Below are 22,695 nucleotides of genomic sequence, written 5' to 3'. Positions count from 1 at the left end.
TTTGTAATAATTTCTGGATTACACTGTTTGCAAATCTAGGCACAAAGATTGATTTCTCATCTGCATTTCATCCAGAAACAAATGGACAAACAGAAGCCACAAATAGCACCATTCTAGATCTTTTACGTGCATACACTATCTCTAAACCTCAGACATGGGATACTCATTTACATTTATTACAGTTTGCATACAACAATACACCGCACACACCTACAAAGAAAGCACCTTTTGAAGTTATTTATGGATATAGATTATCTACACCTGTTGCATCTTTGTCTAATAGAATACAAAGTGCCGATGATATTGCTATTATGCATAACACTATTTTTGATGAGGTAAAGGATATGATTGCTAAAGCCCAACAATCATATACCAAACAAGCCAACAAGAAAAGACAAGCCATGAATTTCAAAGTTGATGATTATGTTTGGCTTAGAATAGAAAAGCGCAGACTGCAAAGTGTAGATAGACATCCAGTTGTTAAATTAGCCCCTAGATTCTACGGACCATTTAGAATCATTCATAAGATTAATGACAATGCATTCAAGTTAGAACTGCCATCTCATTGGAAAATTCATAATACATTTCATATTAGTTTATTGAGACCATTTAGAGGACAATTACCTATCCACCCTGTCTATGAAAACCCACCTTTACTAGAAGAAGAGACTGAAATCGTTGAACCAGAAGCCATTATAGACACTGATTACATGACCACTAGAACTGGCCGAAGGTACTCTAGATATCTCGTGAAATTTAACAACCATCCTGTAGAAGAAGCACAATGGATGCACGCTAGAGACCTAAATGCTTTCCCCACTCTGTTAGCTCCACATTGAGCTAATAGCAATTGAGGTCAATTGCTATCCCACCCCGGGGGTATGATGCCAGGAGGCATATTCCACGGTGGATTCCGTGAGGTTTTACGGTGGATTCCGTAAACTTAGATAACCGGGGCTCATACGCAAAGAGGATTCTTTGTGCGAGAAGTTGATGGGGACGCCTGTCCTTTTCGGGCGTTTCATTAATTTAGTGTGTACATGGGTGATTCCATAGCGGGTGATTCCGCAAAATGCATATTAAATTAATAAACGTTTATGAGTTTAGAGTGCGCACTCGTAATAAATTAAGGTTAGGATTTATTTCTAACCAGTTGATTTATTTATGTAGCTGAAGACTGCTAGGTATTCACTTTTGTCGGTTTAATTGTGTTATTTTACTAACGATTGTGAATGCTTCAGTTGATGTGTAGAGATAGCAGCAGTGGCGGAGGAAAGCATTGGAGTCTAGCGGGTTTTCGATCTTTCGACTATATTTTGATAGGCGCCACGCCTATATTTTGATTATGTCTATAGAGACATCGATTATTTATTATTATTTTGTATGCGCTTATGCGCCTGGATATGTTATTTTTATTTGGACATTGAGATTGGGCGTGCCAGACTCTTTGGGCACCGTCCATTAGCTTTATTTTCCTATTTTTGGTAGAAAGCAAACTCAAAAGCTAAAAGCTTGTCATATTTTTGTAATTGGGCTATTTTTGAGCATAAAGATTGGAAATATACATTAAATACATGCTTTGTGAAGCGCACACACAAGGCATGGGGGAGATTCAACCCAATTTGTCTCTTGTCTCATGTCGTGCTTGTTTTTACATTGGTTTTTGTGCTAAAAAGTAGAGTGCTTTGTTCTTGGGGACCTTTGGGAATTTGCTACGTGAGCTACCTGCGTCCGATCTGCGCACCAGAGAGATAGAGCTCTATAGAAGGTTTACAAAGGGTTATAGAAGGTCATCAAAACCTCATAACTCATACTCAAACCATTCCAAACTCTCAAAAACTATTCAATAAGCTTTTAAAAGATCTCAATCTTCATCCATCATCAATCCATGCTTCATACAGAAGACAATTAGAACAAAACAGAAGCTATACAGAAGGTATACGGAACCAATCAGAACATCATAGAACCTCATATCTCCACTGAGAATCATCATGAACTTCTAGACATAATCAATATCATCAAAAACACTCTCAAATACTTCCCTTAACAATCATACATCACTTTAAATCCATAAAAAATCAATCATTCAGTCCTCAAAAACAACAAAAATCAGTCAAAAATTCAATCTTTTTCCACTCTCAACATATCCCCACACTTAGAAAGGAAGCATCCTTGCGACCTAAGGAAAAGAAGAATATAAGTTCACTAAAGAGCTCAATTTTGTCATTCGTCAGATCTTCAATAATCTTGCCAAAACAGGACCGCAACTTATCACCTGTATCTTCAATAATCTTGCCAAAACACGACCGCAACTTATCACCTGTATCTGATAGAAAAAACTACTAAAGAAAAACTTCCATTATTCATTAACTCATTTGATTAATCATTTAAAAGCCATAACAAATTTTTAAAGGATATAAGAGGTTCTCTTCAGCTTTCCACCATAGGCTTTCCATCCACCAACAATCTTTTGAAAAGAGCTCTCAAACAAGTATTCACAATCAATACGAACTCATCACATACAATTAAGACAACACATACAACACTAACACAACCATCTGAATGACACCTCCAAAAAGAGATATATCATTAAGAAGCTTCCAAAATACATTGCAATGGCATCAATGAAGATGATCCCTTTTAAAGGCTTGGTGGTTTCGGAAGCAATCCATGAAGAAGGATTCATCTACAAATGTCTTGGGAGGATTTTGAAAGAACTGCAACCAGCACATCCTTTCTAGCAAGATAAGGTATCTGCTAGGGAGACATAGGGCATGAAAGTACAGGACATCCAACTGGTGGGAGTCAATGTTCACATTGACATTCATACAAAGTTTTGGAATTGGATCATTATGGGAATGCCTATGCATGTATGCTAGATACCAAGCAAAATGAGCTATCAATCTCACCGAAGGATCCAGAGACTGTGAACATTGGTGAGCAAAATGAATATAGTTCTGGTATGCTTGATTGGCAGTTGTCCAATCTCCTAGAATAATTGGCCAGTTTATCTGAGGTCCTGTAAGAGAATCACTCGAGCTCCAGCCTCTTCTTTTGGGAATCTACTGATCAAACCCGTCATATTCACTAACCAACTGAGGTGGTTGAGAGATAGAAGTGGCAGGAGATGGAAGTGGAATGAGGAAAAGTGGATGAAGAGATGGGTAGGCAAAATCATAAAAGGAAGAATAGGTTAAAGAAGGAGTGGCTGAAAATTTTAGGGAATCACTTAGGAAGGGTGTTAATTGATAAATAGGAAAGGTAGAAGGTACATGAATGGATGGAGAAGGGCATGGTGGAGAAGGGGAAAATACTCTATCTTCGATAAAAGAGCAATATGTAAATATGGGAATTTGAGGAAAAGATTGAGGTTGGAAAAGAAGGGGTAAGATGGCTGTGGAATTGGTTTGATAGAGGGAAAGATATATATCATAACGGTGAGCCAATTGTTGGTAATACAGTAGGCTAGGAACAGAGGGACCTAAGATAGATCTTCTCTAATAGGCATAAAAAAAGATGGAATCAAATGGATTATTTTTGGAAAGGTAAGCTAAGAGATCCACCCTCAGTTGGTTAGTGCTCTGTACATAGATAGAAGTGTGTTATGTCATTGATTCAGGACCAGAGAATCAATCATGGAGTGCCAGGATGTATCAGGGAAAGTAGCCACTTTTGAGGAGTAACTCTGGAACATGTCATCTATTCGCAATTCCAAATAGTTGACATACAAAACAACTTGTAAAACCACATCTCCCACATACCAGGCCATATCCACTTCATCTAGAATCAACAAGTCTCCTCGTAGATACATATATGACATCAACATGGTATCTGTCGTGACATAATCTTCAAACACCATGCGTATCACTTCTATCAGTAACTCAGGAGACCAAGCCCCACTCCAACCATCCTCTGGAAGAGGAAGATCCATCGTTGAAAGCTTCATGTAAAAGGCCAACTTGTGTAGTTGATAGTGGACAAAGAAAGAATGGTCCGGAGGAACATATTCTTGGAATTGCTCAAATGTAGACCATAGCAAATCCATCCTGGACTGCAATCTTTCCACCTTATCTTGGAATAGAGGACACAAGGTAGCCTGTCTCTGGTGAACTGCCAAGTCCTGCTGTGAGAGAGAAGGGATCAAGGGAATATTAGGGCTTGGAGGAACAGACCGTGACTTTGCCAGTTTGTAAGAAGTTGGGAATAGTTAGAATGTTGATAATATGCCATGTCACACAGACATTGGTATATAAGGAGAGAAGTTGTAAATTTTCATATCTTTTTGACATATCAATACAATTACAATCTTTCTCTCCCTTCTTGTTCACAGCTTCTATGGCTTCCTCATCTTTCCTGTCTTTCTCTCTCCAAATCTAGTCTTTCTCTCTCCTCGTCACTCTTATTCTCTCTCTCCCTGCAGTCTTTTTCTCTCCTCTGCAGTCTTTCTCTCTCCTCTTTCTCTCTCCCTGGTTCTCTCTCTGACACAGTTGGTCTTGCAACTGCTTGATTTGGGAAGCTTGTGATTCCACTGTGTCATTAGCAGTCTGTAAGGCTGAAAGTTTGACATCTAAGAGAGTTTGAAACTCTTGCACTTCTTTGGACATCCTCTCCTTCTCCTCTGAGATTCTAGTGACCGCTGATTGAGCCTCTGTTAATAACTGAATCTTCAAAGAAGATATCTCATCTTGTTGGGTTTGTTGCTCCATCTGCTTAAATAGATCTGCCAGTGTGTCCTTAGTAGAGGCTAACTCGGATGTTGCCTTATGCAACTGGTCTTTAGACTGCATTAGTTTCTCATAAAATGAAGCATACAGCTATTGAACACAGGCTGTACACTGACAATTCAATGGAACTCTGAATGTCTTTACATAGGAAAGGAATGGAACCTCCTGATACTAGACTGTTCAGAGAGGGGACTGATATGTCCAATGAACCTTCTCGATGTGCTCTGAACAGGTTATTACATGTGAGATAAGCACGGAGATCACTGCCAAAGGTAGAAGGAATGGGCACTGAAGAAAGAACTGAAGGAGCTTTATTTGCTACCCGCTTCAAGCGTTTGCGCTATATGACCAGGGGAGAAGGAGAATCCAGATCCTCTATATCAATTGGTTCTGACTCATCTGAAGGTGGAGGAGGAGGTACTGGATTAGATAGATGAGGTGGAGGCACACTCTTCTGTAAACCTGAGTAGGTCAAGAAGGCAGACAAGTAGGATCCAGAGGTAACATTGGTAACATTGCCCCTGGTTACTTTTATGAAATGTTGATCCATCTTAGTGAGTAGGAAAGTGCTCCAATCAATAGCTACTCCTTTTAACACCATCCTTGAAGCTGTAAAGAGCTCTTTGGACAAGTAATGGGATGGCGTTTTTGCAGGCATAAACCTGTCTTGGAGAAACTGACAGACCAACTTCCATACAGGATCAGTGATCATGGAAAAGGAAACTCCTGAAGTGTTGATCACTTTCTTGACATCCAGAATTTCCTTGGTCTGTTTGTGTAACAGCTTCAAAATCTCATCGTTAGAGAAGAGCTGGCGAGCTGTAACAAAGGGTTCACCTTTGTAGGGAAGAGATAGAGCCTTCCCTAGCCCTCAAGGTGTCAAAGTCATGGAAGTACCCTGGACCAGTCCCGACTTCTTGCTATAGGAGGCCAGGAACTCATCACACATCGATGGATCTTCTGGAAGCAATGGAAAGGAGGCAGCCACGAAAGTCGCAAGTCCCGCCTTCATGAGAGGCTCAAAAGTGAGTAGGGAAGAGTAATCCCTATTGACTAGTGGGACATACTGGATAGGGGGAGGAGCATGAGGCGCCATTGAGATGGTAAACACACACACCACAACACAGACAGTCACAAAGAATGCCTGCAAAACAACCAAAGGGCTATAAAAAAGGAATCAATCCAAAAAGGACACTCATACAGACATAGACGTAACTAACCCAAGTACCACCCCAGACAATACACAGCCTAGAAAAATTTTGTCATGACCTCTACACATATGCGACCGAAAGCTTCATGCGATGCAACATGCAAGCACCCAAATCCCCGTATCAGGCAATAAAAGAAAAAAAAACTACACACCGTACCCGTAATCGTAACACATGGACAAATCAGACTACCATAAAAATGGACATGAAGACTGAACCATAACCTAGACCATCAGTCAACTAATAGACTTGTACACGCCCATCCCACGAAGCGAGTTTATTAAAAAGGGGGAAAAAGTGCAGTGAGGGGGAATTATTTTAATGAAGGGTTCATTTTAATAAATTATTAACAATGGGTGACATTTTATTAGGTGATAAACTTTAATAAGAAAACGACAGTTCCTTCTTAAAATTTTAATTACCAATTATTAAGTTGAAATTGTGCTTTAGCGCAACCCGGACTACGATGCCCAGGCTGGGTCTCTAAATGCAAATTCCTTAATTAAAAATTAAGAGTGATGTGAAGCACTTTTTTTGCCAGCGCGTGCTCTTGTGACGGTTGGTTTATTTTTATTACAAATTAAACTGCCTCTTAAGCGCACGTAGCGTGTGCAAAGTGAACGGCTCGTTCATTTTTATTATTATAAAATGGTGTGTTTAGCGCGAATGCGCATGGAAAATAAGCACATAAAATAAATACCTGGAAGGGGTGTGTATGCAATGGCCTAAAGGCGCATGGAAGAGTCCCTCAAAAGCAAGAAATCCAGTAAAAGAAAAGTAAAGACCACTGAACAACAAAGACAAAACCTTAGTGGGTGTGTCGATTTTGTATTATTATTTTTTTAAAATTTTATGATGATTTATTAATGTTTATTGGTTTTCTAGGGGTTTTGAATTTTATATTTTGTGTGTTTGATATTTTAGGGGTATTATGTGTGGTGGTTGGAGTTATGTGTGTTTTTCTGTATTTGTTTTTTAATAAATTGTAGGTGGTTGGTTGTTTATTTTTATTTTGTTTTTTCAAAAGGAAGACTAATTATTATTATGTTATTTTTTGTGTGTTTTGCTTGTTTTTAATTTTTTTTATTTTTTAAAAAAATGGTTACTTGTATGAAAATATTTTAAAGTGAAAAATGAATGAAAAAAGGTCAAAGGGGGTGGGTGGAATTTTCTAGAATTTTGTAGATTTTTTTTGTATTTTTTACTAATTTTAAATGAATTTTCTACATTTTTTAGGTAATTTTGAATAAATAGGCAAATATGGAATTTTCTATAATTTTGGGGGTTGAAATTTCCAGCTGGGGGGGCCGAGGAGGAGACGGCCGAGGGGACGGTGCGAGGGGTGGGAGGAGGGTGAATGGGGGAGGGTAGGCGCAGAAGCGGAGGTGCGCCCGGTGCAGGAGGGGCAGAGGGGGCGGGAAGGGGGAGGAGCGTGAAGGGAGGAGGGGATGGAGGGAGGCAGAGGGAGGAAGGGAGGGGAGTAAGAAGAGAGAGAGGGGAAGGGAGGGGGAGGAGGAGACGGGGTAGGTAGGAGGAGCAGAAGGCGGAGGAGACGGGGTAGGTAGAAGGAGCAGAAGGTGGGGGAGATGGTGGGGGAGGGTCGGGGAGAGAGAAAGAGGGGTAGGAGAGAAGAAGAAGAAGAAAGTTGGTTGGGACTGGGGGGTGCCCGTTGGGTGATGGGGGTTTTTAAAAATAATAATAATAATAATAAAGAAAATTAATTAATTAGTTAATTAATTAATTAAGGGAAAAAGCAAAGAGAGGGAAAGATGGCACGCCCCCGTCCCGCGCGCGTGCGCGAGGCGAGGGTAAAAAATTTGCGGTGGTGGGACTCGACGGGGTGGGGACGTCGACACACAAGTCGCGGACGTGACGAGGGCGTTTCGAGATACGGAAAACGAAAACTCACGCATTCATGCGCAAGGCGAGGCACACGAGAACACGAAAAAACAAAGAAAAATTAATAACTCATAAACCAGTCGTCGAAACAAAATCTGAAAAAAGAAAAAATGGGCCAAGAGAGGAGGAGAAAATGATGGAAAAGTAAGACGGGGTGTCCGGAGGAAAAGAAGGGCGTTCACATGGGAAAAATGCAAATAAACAGGCCCGAAAACACATAAGGGGATTAATATCGAAAAATCCGCTAGTCGAAATGCAGGGCAAAAAGAAGGAAAAAGGTGCAAAAGAACGTGGCCAACAATTTATCATGTCAAAACACAATTTCGACCGAGATAGGACGCGTTCACGTGGGAAAAACAGAAAAATAGCACACGAAAACGAGGTCGAAAATTAATAATAAAAAATTAGTTCACCGAAACAGAGGGTAGAAAAAATGAAAAATGTGCGAGGGAAGGGGGGGCACAAGGCTGTCATAGCAAAACTAAGTTTCAGGGAAATTAGGAGGGGTTCACATGCAAAAAAACACGAAAAATGCATGAAAAAACCCTCGAAAAAATTAATAACTAAAAATTCCACAGTCGAAAAAGGGGGAAGAAAAAGGAAAAAGTGGGGGGAAGGCTGGCAGGACACGGTTGTCAAATCAAATTGGAATTCTGGTGAAAATAGGGCAGGTTCACATGAAAAATTATGAAAAATAAGCACGAAAAAGACTCGAAAACCCGCAAAAATTAATAACGGATGAACCGTGCATCGAAATGGCATGGAGTAAAAATAAAAAATGTCAGGGAGGAAGGTAGGACAGGGCTATCACGTCAGATCACCATTTCGAAGCAAGCAAGACGCGTTCACATGGAAAACGGTCCTATTTATGCAAAATACTACGGAACCAGGGTTGGTAAAAAGGAAGAATGGTCAGTTCAAAGGGATGAACAGGGCTATAAGTTTGGATTGGAAGTTCGGGGAACATAGGGTACGTTCACATGGAAGGACGGCAAAATCAGGGAATGAAGGAAAACTGCAAGGGAACGGCCCCAAGGGGAGGTTGAAAATGGACGGGTGAGTGGGGAAGGGACCCCATCAGGGTAAAAGTAGGGCAAGCATAGATGCATTATCAAGTTAAGGAAAATGCACAGGGGTATGCAATGTAGACGCACAGGGACGCATCCCCACACTTAAAACCTTAACGGATAGGGTTGACCGAGCAACAGGGACCTAGTACCACACAACAAACCATCCACTAATGTCCCCACACTTAAAACATGACCGTCATTAACAACAGAAAGTGTAGGGTTAGAAAAACTTGGCCCATGTTGTCGAGAATCAAGGTTGATTGTCGATGGCACGTCCACTGTCGTTGTCGGTTGCAGGAGGTACCAATGTATCTTCACAACACACATCCTTCGTGGCAGGGACCATGCGGTAGCACCTAGGGAGGTAGCTGGTTGAAGGAATCACATGAAATTCGTAGATGATGAGGAATATTGCGCTCAACTCACAATCACTTATATGGAATGAAAGAGCAGTCACTCACCCCATAACTAATCTTACTTGAGGAAACCAGGATGAAAACCCATAGCTCATACCCGGTTTAGGAAGCGACAAAGGAATGGTGCAGAGGGAGTATGCCAAGGTGCACAATTGATGGTGCATCGGTGTGTTCAACCCAGCTGGCATAGGTGCAAGGAGAAAGGCAAGGGAGCCTTGTAGTGCAGTGTATAGAACACAATGATGTGTCATGTGCTTATGGCAGAAACCCAGCCCGTGGGTGCATAGGGAAACGGAAACGTACCTGACTCCAAAGGTTGTAACGTCCCTCAATCCTCACCTCTCAATAATTGATTGAAGAAACTTCAATCACACTCAGCCCACCCTCTGTCTCACACTCTGTTGAAAGATACAGAGGGCAACCATGTCCTGAAACCTGTTGATGTAATCCTCACGGTCACTTGTGTAAAGGTTGTATGCCTTGTGCGCATTTGATGGTGCAACTGTGCATCCCGCCTAGTGCTGGCATACAGTGCAAGAAGGAAGGCCAGGGAGCCTTATGGTGCAGTGCATAGGAACAGATTGTGCTTTGTGCATTGAAAGGCCCATCCCATGCGTGCAACACTCCATTCACACTTATCACCTCTCATTTGATTTGAAGGGAAAGACTGGTCACTCACCCCACCCTCTGTCTCACTCTCTGATAGATACAGAGGGCAGCCCATACTCACATCCCCATCCTGTCAGGATGAAAGCTCACATTACTCAAGGGGTTGGTGATGAAGATCATGTCAGCTGTTGTTGTCATCAGGATCTTGAAGATGAGACGTACCTGGGGAGGCAGCCTACAAATCTCGTACTTCAATGATTGGTAAGAAGAGTCGTTTGTTAAAAAGGACAAACAGATTAATATTGTAGAGATAGCGCACCAAGGGAGGTGGCTTCAAATTGCTTGCTGAAGAGGTTCTGGTGGTGAGTCAGCTATCCTGAACTGCGGGGTGTTACCACCTTTTTCACAGTCAGCTTCTCACCCAAGGGTGTATCCACCTTTTCTTGGAACAAGGCCTGTTATGACAGGGAATTTCTTCCTTTTCTCCCATGACAGTTTTGTTGGTTTTCTTTTTCTTTTGCTTTTTCTTTTCTCCTTTTTTTTAAAAAAAACTTTTTTCTCTTTTTTTCTTTATTTTTCTTTTTTTTATTTCTTAATAAAGGGAATGGTAGAAATACCATATATCAAGATCAACCTCGGCACCGTTGTTGGATCAAATGAGAAGATAACAATGTCGGATTGAGATGTTTTTGCAAGGGGGTAGCAAAACGAGACCGCCTCATGAGGAGAATCATAAGGGCTATCAGAAGCACGACAAGAAGGACAGTCCGACGCCCAAAAAGAAAGGGGTAGGTCGACTGTGATTGTCAAGATCCCCAGGGAGGGAAGTACTTTTTCAGGCGATAGCCATTAATCAGGAAAGGATCATCAAAGGCATCAACGGTCTACACCTGAACAGAGCTGTTAAGATTGACGGCTAGTACCTGGTATGGGCCCATCCACCATTGTTGGAGCTTGCTAGGAAACTTGCCAAATCTCGAATCATAGGCTAGAACAAGATCACCTTCTTTGAACTCCTTGTGCTTGATGAAACTGTCATGATAGGCCTTGCATCACACTTGAGTGGTTTCCATGCACTGTAGGGCCATCCGCCGGATCTCATCCAAGCATTCCAAGTGCAGGAGATGGCGTTGCAGTGACTCACTATCTCCCAAGCGTTCTTTAACTGCCACTCGCAAAGAGGGCAATTCCAGCTCAACAGGGAAGACGGCTTCTGTACCATACACTAGCTGGAAACGAGTATATCCTGTAGCTGCCTTATGGGAGGTTTTGTATCCCCAGAGGGCCTCTGTAAGTCAATCACCCCAGTCTTCGACGATGTGCAGCAATCGTTCTTATCAAAATCGAGCAAAGAATGCGATTGGTGGCTTCAACTTGGCCGTTGGCTCTGGGTTAATAGGGAGTGGATTTACGATGGTGGATCTTATACAGTTCCGTCAGCTCCGCCATGATTTTGTTAAGAAAATGATTACCTCTGTCACTTACCAACTCGAGGGGACTGCCAAAATGGGTGATAATATTCTCATACATGAACAGGGCTACACTATTACCATCATCCCGCTTCAAGGCTTTAGCTTCACACCACTTTGTGACATAATCCATACATACTAGGATGTATTTGTATGCTTCCGTCTGGTAGGTGGATCAATGCGATCCACAAAATCAATCCCCCACTTCTCAAATGGCTTTAGGGGAAGAATGGGTTGCAGTGGCATGGCACTTGTTTTGGTGGGTTTCCCCATTCGCTGACAAGCATCACATCTCTTGCAGTAATCATATGCATCCTTATGGAGGGTCAGCCACCAATATCCTGCTAATATAGCCTTCCTAGCTGTCGCTTCTCCTGCAAAGTGTCCACCACATGGTTCGTCATGGCATGCTTTCAATACTATGCCGATTTCATCCCCTACAACACATCTTCGCAGCACTTCATCTTTGCCTTTCTTGTACAGTGCACCGCCTAGCAAAGTGTAGGGGGTTGATTCTAAGAGAAGCTTCTTCCTCTCACGACTTGAGATGCCAGGAGGATACTGTTGAGTTTCCAAGAGGTTGGCTATGTCTGCATACCAGGGAGTAACTGTTTCAACTAGAAACAAGGAAGCATCAGGAAGGTCTGGATTATCCTGTTCCTCTTCTTCTGTTTGAGGGATCCATGATAGATGATCGGCTAGGACATGGGAATGGCCAGGCTTCGTGACTACTTCAAAGTCGAACTCCTAGAATAGGGGCAACCATCTTTTTAGTTGTCCTTTAACATCCACTTTGTTCATCAAGAAGGTCAGGACTTCATGATCCACATAGAATTTGAAATGTGTGGACAATAGATAGTGTCGAAACTTCTCTAGTGCAAACACCATTGCCAAGCACTCAAGCTTTGTCATTGTGTAGTTCCGTTCCCTATCAGTGACCTTTCAGCTTGCATAATATATCGGTTGATCTAATTTGGAAGGGCCCTTTTGACATAGGATAGCACCTAGCCCTTCAACTGATGCATCTGTGTGCACATGGAACTTCTTCGTCCAATCAGGAGACTGCAAAATAGATGCTTGGATCAGGCACTTTTTTAGGGTATTAAAGGCCTCTTCACAGTCATCAGTCCAAAGGAATTCAGTTTTTTTTCTCAGAAGCTTGTGCAGAGGGGCTGCCTTAGTTGCAAAATGTGCAATAAATCTTCTGTAATAGCCCACATGGCCAAGAAATCCACTCAATTGCTTGAGGTTTGTTGGTGCTGTTAAGGTGGCAATATTTTCAATCTTTGCCGGGTCTATTGCAATCCCTTGTGCAGAGACAATATAGCCCAACAGAACTCCTGAGGAGACGCCAGAGACACATTTGTTGGGGTTGAGAGAAATCCCATACTCTCAGCATCTGTCAAAACATTGCTCTAGGTGTCCCCAGTGCTCATAGATCAAACTATAGACACAGAAGTCATCAAGATATACCTTTATAAAATCATGAAGATGATTCTGGAAGACAGCCATCATTACTCGTTGGAAGGTGGCAGGAGAATTACAGAGTCTAAATGGCATCACTCTGTAGGCATAGGTCCCCCATTCTGTGGTGAAGGTTGTTTTGAATTGGTCCTCTTCTGCGATTTGGACTTGGTTATATCTGCTGAATCCATCCAAGAGGAAATACAGCTCATGGCTTGCCACTGTGTCCAACAGTTGGTCTGTAAAAGGGATACAGAAATGATCCTTCTTCGTCTTCAAATTGAGCTTTCAAAAGTCGACACATATTCGAAGTTTCCCGTTCTTCTTGGGTACTACCACAATGGGCGAAACCCATTCACTGTTAGCCACAGGATAAATGAACTCTGCTTTAAGGAGTTTTAATAATTCGGCCTTCACTAGAGCAGAGTAATTAGGATTCATCTGCCTTTGTCTTTGCCTTATAGGTTTGGCATCAGGATCTAGGTCAATGTGATGTTGGCATATTGTGGGATCAATCCCCTTTAGGTCTTTGTATGACCAAGCAAACACATCTAAGTTCTCCTTTAGTAGGTCTCGCAAGACCACCAGTTCTTCTTCTGGAAGATTGAGACCCACTTTCAGGTGACGTTCAGTACCCTCAGCATCCAGGAACATTACTTGTCTTTCACCTTCCACTTCGTGGATAAATGTCCCATGGATTGCTTCTGGGTAGAGGTCTGACTCTTTCAAGAGAGTCGTATCCTCGTCTGATGTCCCACTAGAACCAGTGTCCTCCTTCTGAACAGATGACGCATTCGTCTGTTTAGGTTGCTGGAAGGGTATCAGAGCTTTTTTTATTTTTGTTTGAGTGATGACCTCTTCAGGACTCAAGGCTTCATCTTCAAAGGATGCATCCAGGAATGTCACATAACACGGACTTGCTAGAGACCGTGGCTTTGAGGGATTGGGCTTCTATTGGTAGGGGGCATCATCATCATCTTCTCTTTGGACTGAACCGTTAGGGCGACAGAAGCCATTGGCGAACTTAATTTTTATGCTTTTAATCCATTGCTTATATAGATTTTGCATACTTTGAGGTCCATTGACCAACCCAAACGGAACCATAGTCATTCCATCTAGCACCCAGAGATATTCAATCTCTGAGGTCTCTGTAGGAACATCAACCAGATCATCCTCTATCAGAGGGGATTCTTCATCTGCACTTTCATAGCCTACTTCATTTTCTTCCTCATCAATTTCATCCTCTTTCTTTGAAGGCTCTGTCTCTACTTCTGTAGAGGCTCTGTAAGAGAAGAATAGATCTTTTGCCTCTGCATGTGCTTCTACTTCTGTCACCAGTTCTGACTCTGGCTCTGGCTCTGGCTCTGGCTCTGACTCTGGCTCTGTATCTGCTCTGTCTCTATTCTATAGCCGCTCTGTATCTGCTCTGCTCTGTACTGTCTCTATTCTGTAACTGTACTGTCTCTGTACTGACTCTGCTCTGTCTCTGCGACTGTCATGTAATAGGGAGAACAATATATCCATGCTTCTATTTCACTGTCAAAGGTGATTTCAGAAGTTAATTCTAGTTGAGCTGGCAAGAGGTATTCTCCCATGGACAAGGATTTTACTTCCCTTGGCAGTTGGCTTACAATGCCCACTGTTAGGGACTATGCCTCTGTTTTCTTAGGAAAGATTTACTTAACAGCTTCTTCATCTCCTGACGTACCATCTGTTGCCTCGTTAGAGGAGTCGGTTATGACTTCAATGGATATGGATCCATTGCCTTTTTGCGATCCATATAGCTTTAACACCGCTTTGTTGGGTCCTCTTCCTAGGATTAGGGTTCCTTTGAACCAGTCCGTCCTGGCTCTTACTTCAAAAAGCCAAGGTCTTCCTAACAGTAGAGGGTATGATGTCCCATAAGAATTTGGTTTGACCACCAAATATGTCAGCCAATAGTCTCTTCCTGCAAGGGTTGTTTTTACATATGGAAGGATGCGCAATGGTTTGACTCTACTTTGGTCTGCCAATCGGATAAGCCACTGTGTAGATTGAATTCCTTGCAACCCTAAGTCCTTCATTGTGACATCCGTCATTATGTTTACTGATGAGCCTCCATCAATCAATGCATTTGAAATGAAGCATCCTTCTATCCATACACTAATCTCTGGGGTTCCAGGATCTAGGAAGGCATTAGCAACATCTACTTCCTTTACAGGCTCCGGGGCCTTATTGGTCTTGGCTACTGTTGAAGGAGCAATCCTTAGTCCACGCCTTTGTGTCAAGATGCTTTTGAATCTCTTTCGACAGTTGGGAGATAGCATCAGCAACTGTCAGAATGTTACGTTTGGTTTAAAAGTGTCTAGGTCCTTAACCAAGTCATAATCTTTAATAGCATCCACAGGCTTCTCCAGTCGGCTGGGGAATGGGGTTACACCCATTTTCATCTTTCCTTTTTCTTCTAACAATTGCTGCATCGGCACTTCCTCTATCTCTGGAAGTGCTTCTGTATCATCCATCTCCTGGGCCTCTGGTCCCATCTTTGGGACTGTCTCTATAGCCTTCTGTGGCACTGTAGTGCTCTATACTGCACTGTTCTGTTCTATACTGCTCTGTCCCTCTATAGGTAGGTTGAACTTCACAGTCTTGGCAGGAGAGTTATTTTCATTCTGAACTACTGGTTTCTTCTTCTTGGTGTGCGTCACAGCGGCAACTTCCAACTCTACCAAATTGGAAGCAGGTTCTTGTACCTTCTGTTGCCTATCAATGGCATTGGCCTTTACAGGGGCTGGATTGGGACAGTCCTTTGCAGTGTGACCTTCTCCTTTGTATCGGCTGCATAAGGGCTTGTAATCCACTGATTGTCTAGGGTTTGGGCAATTCGGGAAGATATGTCCCTTTTCTCCACACCTATAATATTCCACATCTGATCTCTGACCACCGCCAGACTGTCGTCCTATGTATGTTTGAGAGGGAAACCTCCTTGGACCGAAATTAGGACCAAACTCTCTAGGCTTGGGTCCAATATCATGTGTTGTCATTTTGGATTCTAGCAAGTTGAAACTTGCATTTTCATCCTTCTGTCTTCCTTCATGCATCTTTTTCAGAGAGCAAATATCCTCTGTATGGTTCTTCCGCAAACAGTAGGAACAAAAGGCTCCAGGAATGGTTGGTTTTCGGGTATATTCAGTAGCTAAATGTCTCGCTTGATGACACTTTCCACACCATGTATTAGAGCGCATCACATCTCTTCTAGCTCCCGCCCGCAGGAGTGGATATATTGGCAGTATTCACCTTCAGCATCTATAGCTACTCTGTAATCACATCTAGAAGCTCTTTCTTGATACTTGCAACGGAGTTGGATAAGTAGTCCTTTAGATTTTCAACTCCTGAAGTGCTTGTGGTAGGGTTTTGGGAAGCTTCTGTAATTATTGCATACACTGGTTGGGTAGATCCAGAAGGTCCTCTATTCTGGCTCTGATTCAAAGCTCCTATTGAGACTTGGGGTTTTTGATTCCAGTTGGTAGGATTCCACTGTTGTTGAGTCGCCATTGGAGGGACTGTTTGAGGCCACTATTGTTGTGGTTGAACCATCATTTGAGGCACTATTGTCTGCGGTGACCACACTGGATTAGGTGCACTATACTGCGGTACTGTTTGCATCTGGGGATAGGGGTAGGGAACTGTCCCTTGGACTGCATTTGGTGGGTATACCATTCCAGGCATATGAGGGGGTAAGACTCCTCTTCCTGGAGACATTGACAGCCTTGCTTCAACTTTGTCATACAATCTTGCACCTTCCACTCCAGCTTGCAAATTGACTGGTCTTCTCAATTTCACGAACTTACGAACTTCTGGTCGTAGGCCCCTGAGAAATACTCCTTTCTGGATACCTTCGTCCAAATGATGGTTAGTCCATCTCTTCAGGATGGATTCCATTCGTGAGACATAAGCTTCTACTCTTTCTCCAGAGGACTGACTTAGGTTCATGAACTCCTTTCGCATCCGCTCTTCAAAACCTTCTCGCCTGAATTTAGTGAGGAAAGCCAACTTCAGGTCCGTCCCATGTGCCAAAAGTTCATGCTGCTTGTCTCTCATACCACTGAAATGCCGCGCCCTTGAAAGTGGCAGGGAATATTGCTAACCAATGCTCAGGGGTTCTGGCATTGTTAGCCACACATGCTACCATAAACTCTACTACATGAAGATTAAGGTCTTCATTGTACTCTCCCTTAAAAACTGGCAATGGGACTACATTTGCTGGCCTATCATCAATATTTCCAGGACGAATCTGACTAGGAAGGGGACCTTGAGTTGCCATGGGGACTTCTGTAAAGAGTGCTTTTAGGGCGTCAAAGGAGGCTTCTGCTGCGAGCTCATCCTCAACTTTGATTTTTGCCTTCTCTCTTCTCACGTACCTCTGGACTCGTTCAAATGCTTGCCTCTTTATTGCGTCATTCATAAGGGGGCTGGCTTCAACCAGTTGGTCTGGACTCAACATAATAGTATCTGAGAGAGCTTCAGTCCTCTCTGATAGATTCTCTGGCCAACATCTCTTCTACTTCCTTCTTCTCAACATCTCTGAATTCAGTTTTCAAACCACTACAGAGGGGAAGATATTCTGTTCTGAAAGTATCAAAACTCATTCTTCTTAGGATTGTTGTTGCGTCATTATAATAATGCCAGCTTCTAAGGGTTTCAACAGTGTATGTTGTGAAAACACTCTGTCTACCAACTTCCAGTGGGTTGCTAATTGAACAAATAGAAGATTATCAGTGCACCAAGCATCCCATGTATCTTGCTGTTGAGCATCCACGAACAAATTCCAACTCTTTTCCTTCTTGTTTTCGTGAACCTCTACAGACCACGACTCCTGAAGCTTCTTCACGATCTCCCACTTGATGATGTCTGGAAACTTCTCAATGAATGCTAAATCTTCCATGGATGGTCATTCTCTCTGCTTCTGCTCTTCAGTTTGTTCCCAAACAGTTTGCCACCAAGATACAAGTTTCTGCTGCTTCAACAGGAAGAGGAAACAGTCCACCACATAGAGCATGCATCATGACGGTGATATGTTTCCGCCATTGTGGGATGAACTTCTTGTGGAAAGTGGCTTTGATAATGAGAAATTCCAACTCTTCAGTGGAAGAAGGAACTTTACAACCATCCATTGAATTCTCCTCTTCTTGGCAATGCCATTTCCTTCATTTTCAGCCTCTTCTGGTGCTTGTTGATGGCAAGCTTCCCCGGCTGTGCACCAAAAACATGGAGCCCCAAGAGGAACACCAAGGAAAAGGGAATTCTCTTGCAAGAAAATATATCTTGTAACATCAACAAGCTTTTATTTCATTCTTCTGATCATCAAAACAAAGAAAACAACAATTCTTCACGCAGCATCATAGTAGATTTCTCCCATGGATTTGATAGAATCAACCATAATCTTCAACATCTTCATAAAATCCATCAATAGAACAAAGAACACAAAGGAATACACCATCTTTGAATGGAAATAAATCACATATTATTCATCTTCAATGTCTTCATAGTTCTCTCTCTCAATCTCTCACATACAATTACACTGTTTTGATAGAATTGACTATCTCTGACTCTCTCTCTCTCTCTCTCTCTCTCTCTCTCTCCATCAATAGTACATCATATCCTCACTACACTGCTCTCATAATAACCCTCAATAATCCTTCTTAGGTCGTAGATGCACCTCCCAAGAGGTATGTCTGATATGAAGAGTCACCAGAGCCACTACAATGTCTTTTCACAGCTCACTACTATCACTGTCACTTAGTCTTCTCTTCAGTCTTTAGCAGCTGCTTCTTCCACTTGTTTTAGCTCTTTTGAACTTAGATTCATCCTTTCCAAAGATTATAAAACTTTCCCAAATTCAGACATACATTCTACAGAACACCTACAGAAGGTCGACAGAACAGTCACAGTACAGCACCAGAACAACTACAGTACAGTTACAGTACAGAGACAGAGGAGAGACAGAGCTCTACAGAAGGTTTACAGAGGGTTACATAAGGTTATCAAAACCTCATAACTCATACTCAAACCATTCCAAACTCTCAAAAACTATTCAATAAGCTTTCAAAAGATCTCAATCTTCATCCATCATCAATCCATGCTTCATATAGAAGACAATCAGAACAAAACAGAAGCTATACAGAAGGTATACCAAACCAATCAGAGCCTATCAGAACATCACAGAACCTCATATCTCCACTGAGAATCATCATGAACTTCTAAACATAATCAATATCATACAAAACACTCTTAAATACTTCCCTTAACAATCATACATCACTCTAAATCCATCAAAAATCAATCATTCAGTCCTCAAAAACAACAAAAATCAGTCAAAAATTCAATATTTTTCCACTCTCAACATAGACACTATGTGGTGTGCGTATAAGGTAATCTTTGTTTTTGTTTGTGCCAAGTGAGACTTGGGACATGGGCACAAACCAAATTGTCAGTAAATCTCAAGTTACAAGCTATAACAAATATGGATAATAATGCAACTGTGCCAAACATAGTATCCCTTGGTGCCAAACCATAAAGACATGGAACCTAGGCACCATGTTACGTGGAGGCATATTTGTGGCCTTTGTGCCAAGTGAGACTTGTCATGTGGCCACAAAACCTAATGTAAATAATTCTTCAATTCCAACCTATAACAACCATAAGTAACTAGGTTGCATTTTGTTTTTTTACATGAGTAATGGTCGAATTCTACATGAATCACCAATATTTGGGCACATAATTTAGTGACACATCACTATTTTCAGATATGGTCATATAGTGTTTGCATTTTGATCAAAAAAAATTTATTAAAAATCTTTGTTTAGATAGATGGGAAACCTTATATTGTTTCAAATGATTTGCCAAGTCATCAGTAGTCGTGTCCAAATATATATCTTGAAGTAGCATGAAGCTTGCACATTAAATTGAAATTGGAAAGTCAAAATTGGGTTTTTAGTATTGTTTTATTATTGTGTTGGAGATTATCCAAAATGTTGAGTTAAAGGTTTTTGTCTGCTAACCAAATTTACAGTGTTTGAGAAAAAGAATTTTGTGAACCTGACATAGATTCTTCTGGTCTTAGCCTAAGGCGGTTCTATAAAATTTAAACCATCCAAAACTTTTACATTCCAAATTAAACCGGCCCAATTCCTTTGATCTTGCAAATTGAATCTGTCCAATTCTCTTTTAAATCTATAATGAAAGGATAATCACATCTTTCTCATTATTTACAAGGATCTATATTTCAAGGTTTCCTTTGGAATTCGTTCAATTACTTATCTCTTACACCTTAGAAATCAAAACCCTTATTATCATTGAGCAACTTGATCTACATTACTTATCTAAAATTTTAATAGTTTAAAAAAAATGTATACAAGTAGTTTCTATGTCTATTAGTGGGTCTATGGCCTCAGAGAAGTATATACATCATAAACACAGAGATAAAGAAACAGTATAAAATAAAAACCCAAAAGAGAAGAAGTTAAAGCATAGAAGAAAAAAAAAGAAAAAAAAACTAACCTAAAAGAGAACATAATAAAATAAAAGAAAAATTAAAAACAAAAAAATCCTAAAAAAGTCAAGCACATTTTATTGAAAGCAACCATGATACAAAAAAGTAAAAACAAAACTAACATGAAAGAGAACAAAATGAAATACAACCAAAATTATAAACAAAAAATCTTAAAAAAAGTTAAGCACATTTTATTAAAAGCAAGCACGATCTTTTTTAAAAAATATGAAAGATTTCTACTCAAAATATGGAAGCAACCAAGGAAAAAATAAGTTTAATATAGAAAAAGGGTAAAAAGCCAAAAAAATGAGACAACAAAAGTGCAAATGATGCATAGTGACTTCAACATCATCATAGGCCATTTAAAAATTATCAATTGCTCTTATGAATATGTAAATTTATTGCAAACCCAATGAGCAAATTCATTATGATGTGTATAGATGTCGATGTGTTTTGTTAGCCCATAAGTCCATACTCTCAATGAACTCCATATCACAAAACTTAGAAGGCCCTTCAATAAAGATTTTCATTAATGCATCTAGACTCTTAATCTCCAAACGATTACGTAGCTTACTCTTTATCATAGTTCGAGCACTAAAACCTCTCTCACAAATAGCAATATTTGAACATTGGACAAGAGCTACTTGACAAAGAGTAAGAACATTCGAATAAGCATCCCTTCACATGCTATTGCAAGCAAGTACTGAAGCTACCTCTAGCAATGTGAATCGTATCCAATCTCTAGAAGCTTGATGCTTAAAATTTCTAAATTCTTTCTTAAACTCATCAACTTCTATCATTGCAGGGACTTCTTCTATATTTAGCTTTTTAGGGAAACCATAATATGAATTTAATTGATCTACCTCTTAGGTTCCATATTTTTTAAAGGCCTTCTCATGTATTGGATGTTGTGCAAGCACAAGTATTTTTAAATAGTTAAGTATAGAATTATCTTGAAATTGAGAATTTAAGTTACCTACCACTGACTTGGCAAAAGCAACTTGAAATTCTAAGGCTCTATTAAAGTCTTCTCCATTAATTTTACGTTTTAAATCATGCTCATAAAATTTCTTCCCAAGCAAAGCACCTCTTAATGTATATAAATACCCCTTTTCAGGCCCATAGTCTAGAAGGATATCATATCCATATATTCCAACATTTAATGCATTCACATCACGAGGAGGACAATCAATGTAATATTGTGTTATGGATACAATTTCATTATTTACAAGACTATCTATAGTTATGACATCTACAAAGTCTTTTTGAAATATTTGGCTTAGTTTTGTTAAACCTCTCAAAATGCCAGCTAAGAAATATAAGCAATAAACGCTCTCAAAATTGGCCAAATCTTGATAAATATGCAATGCCTCACTTTTTGTGATCTCAAGTATGGCATCTAAAGACTTGCATACTCTACTAATAGCTCTATATCTACTTAACCATCTCACATAAAAAGTATGCTCAAGTCGAAGAATGGGACATGCCAAATCTTGTTGCATAGCTTGCAACCCTTATAATCTCTTCGTGCTAACATTAAAATGCGAAGCTATAGCATTAATAATTTTTTCTAGCTTTTTGCAATAAGGCATCTTTTTTGCTACACTAGATATTACAAGGGCACTACGATGGGCAACACAATGAATTGAAGTTAAAAATGGATTAACGTGTTTTTTCAATAAGGCTTGCACACCATTCTCCTTTCCTACCATTGTGGAACATCCATCAAACCCAAATGCAATGAATCTAGACAAATCTAGCTTGCATTTCTTGAGCTCACTAATAATAGCCTTGAATAAAGATCTTGCAGTGCCATCATGCACACGTATGATACCATAAAAACTTGTTTTAGAAACACAATCAGCCTCAAGATATGATAAATAAATAACCATATGTCCATGTGAGGAGATATCATTGGACTCATCAATTAAAACACCAAACCATGGACTAGCTAAAACCTTTTCTATTGTTCTTTTCATAAGATGGCAAAAACCTGAAGGTTAAACCTTGAAAGTTTGAAGGTCGTCCACCTCGTCTCTCCATGGACCACTATCCCCACGACTGCACTCTCGAGTCTCCAAAAGGCACTTGGCACAAGCTTGAAGGTTCAGAGAAGTCACCACTGAGCGCTTGTGGAGAGGGAGTCCACTCTCTAGGCCTAGCCGCCCAAGGAACCAGCAGTCGGCGGTCGTTGCTCCAGCTCTTGCAGGCCAGGAGATTCCACCCGGCGCCCACTAGAGTATATTCCGCCCAGGCCCCAGTGCACCCGGCCTCCAAGACGAGGTTGTGCTAGCACCTACAACCT

The sequence above is a fragment of the Lygodium microphyllum genome, chromosome 6 (assembly GCF_053477565.2).
Source record: "Lygodium microphyllum isolate KBCC chromosome 6, Lygodium_microphyllum_v1.1.10, whole genome shotgun sequence".
NCBI classification, from domain to species: domain Eukaryota; kingdom Viridiplantae; phylum Streptophyta; class Polypodiopsida; order Schizaeales; family Lygodiaceae; genus Lygodium; species Lygodium microphyllum.
The sequence above is the reverse complement of the archived record's forward strand: the minus strand, read 5'-3'. Positions refer to the sequence as shown.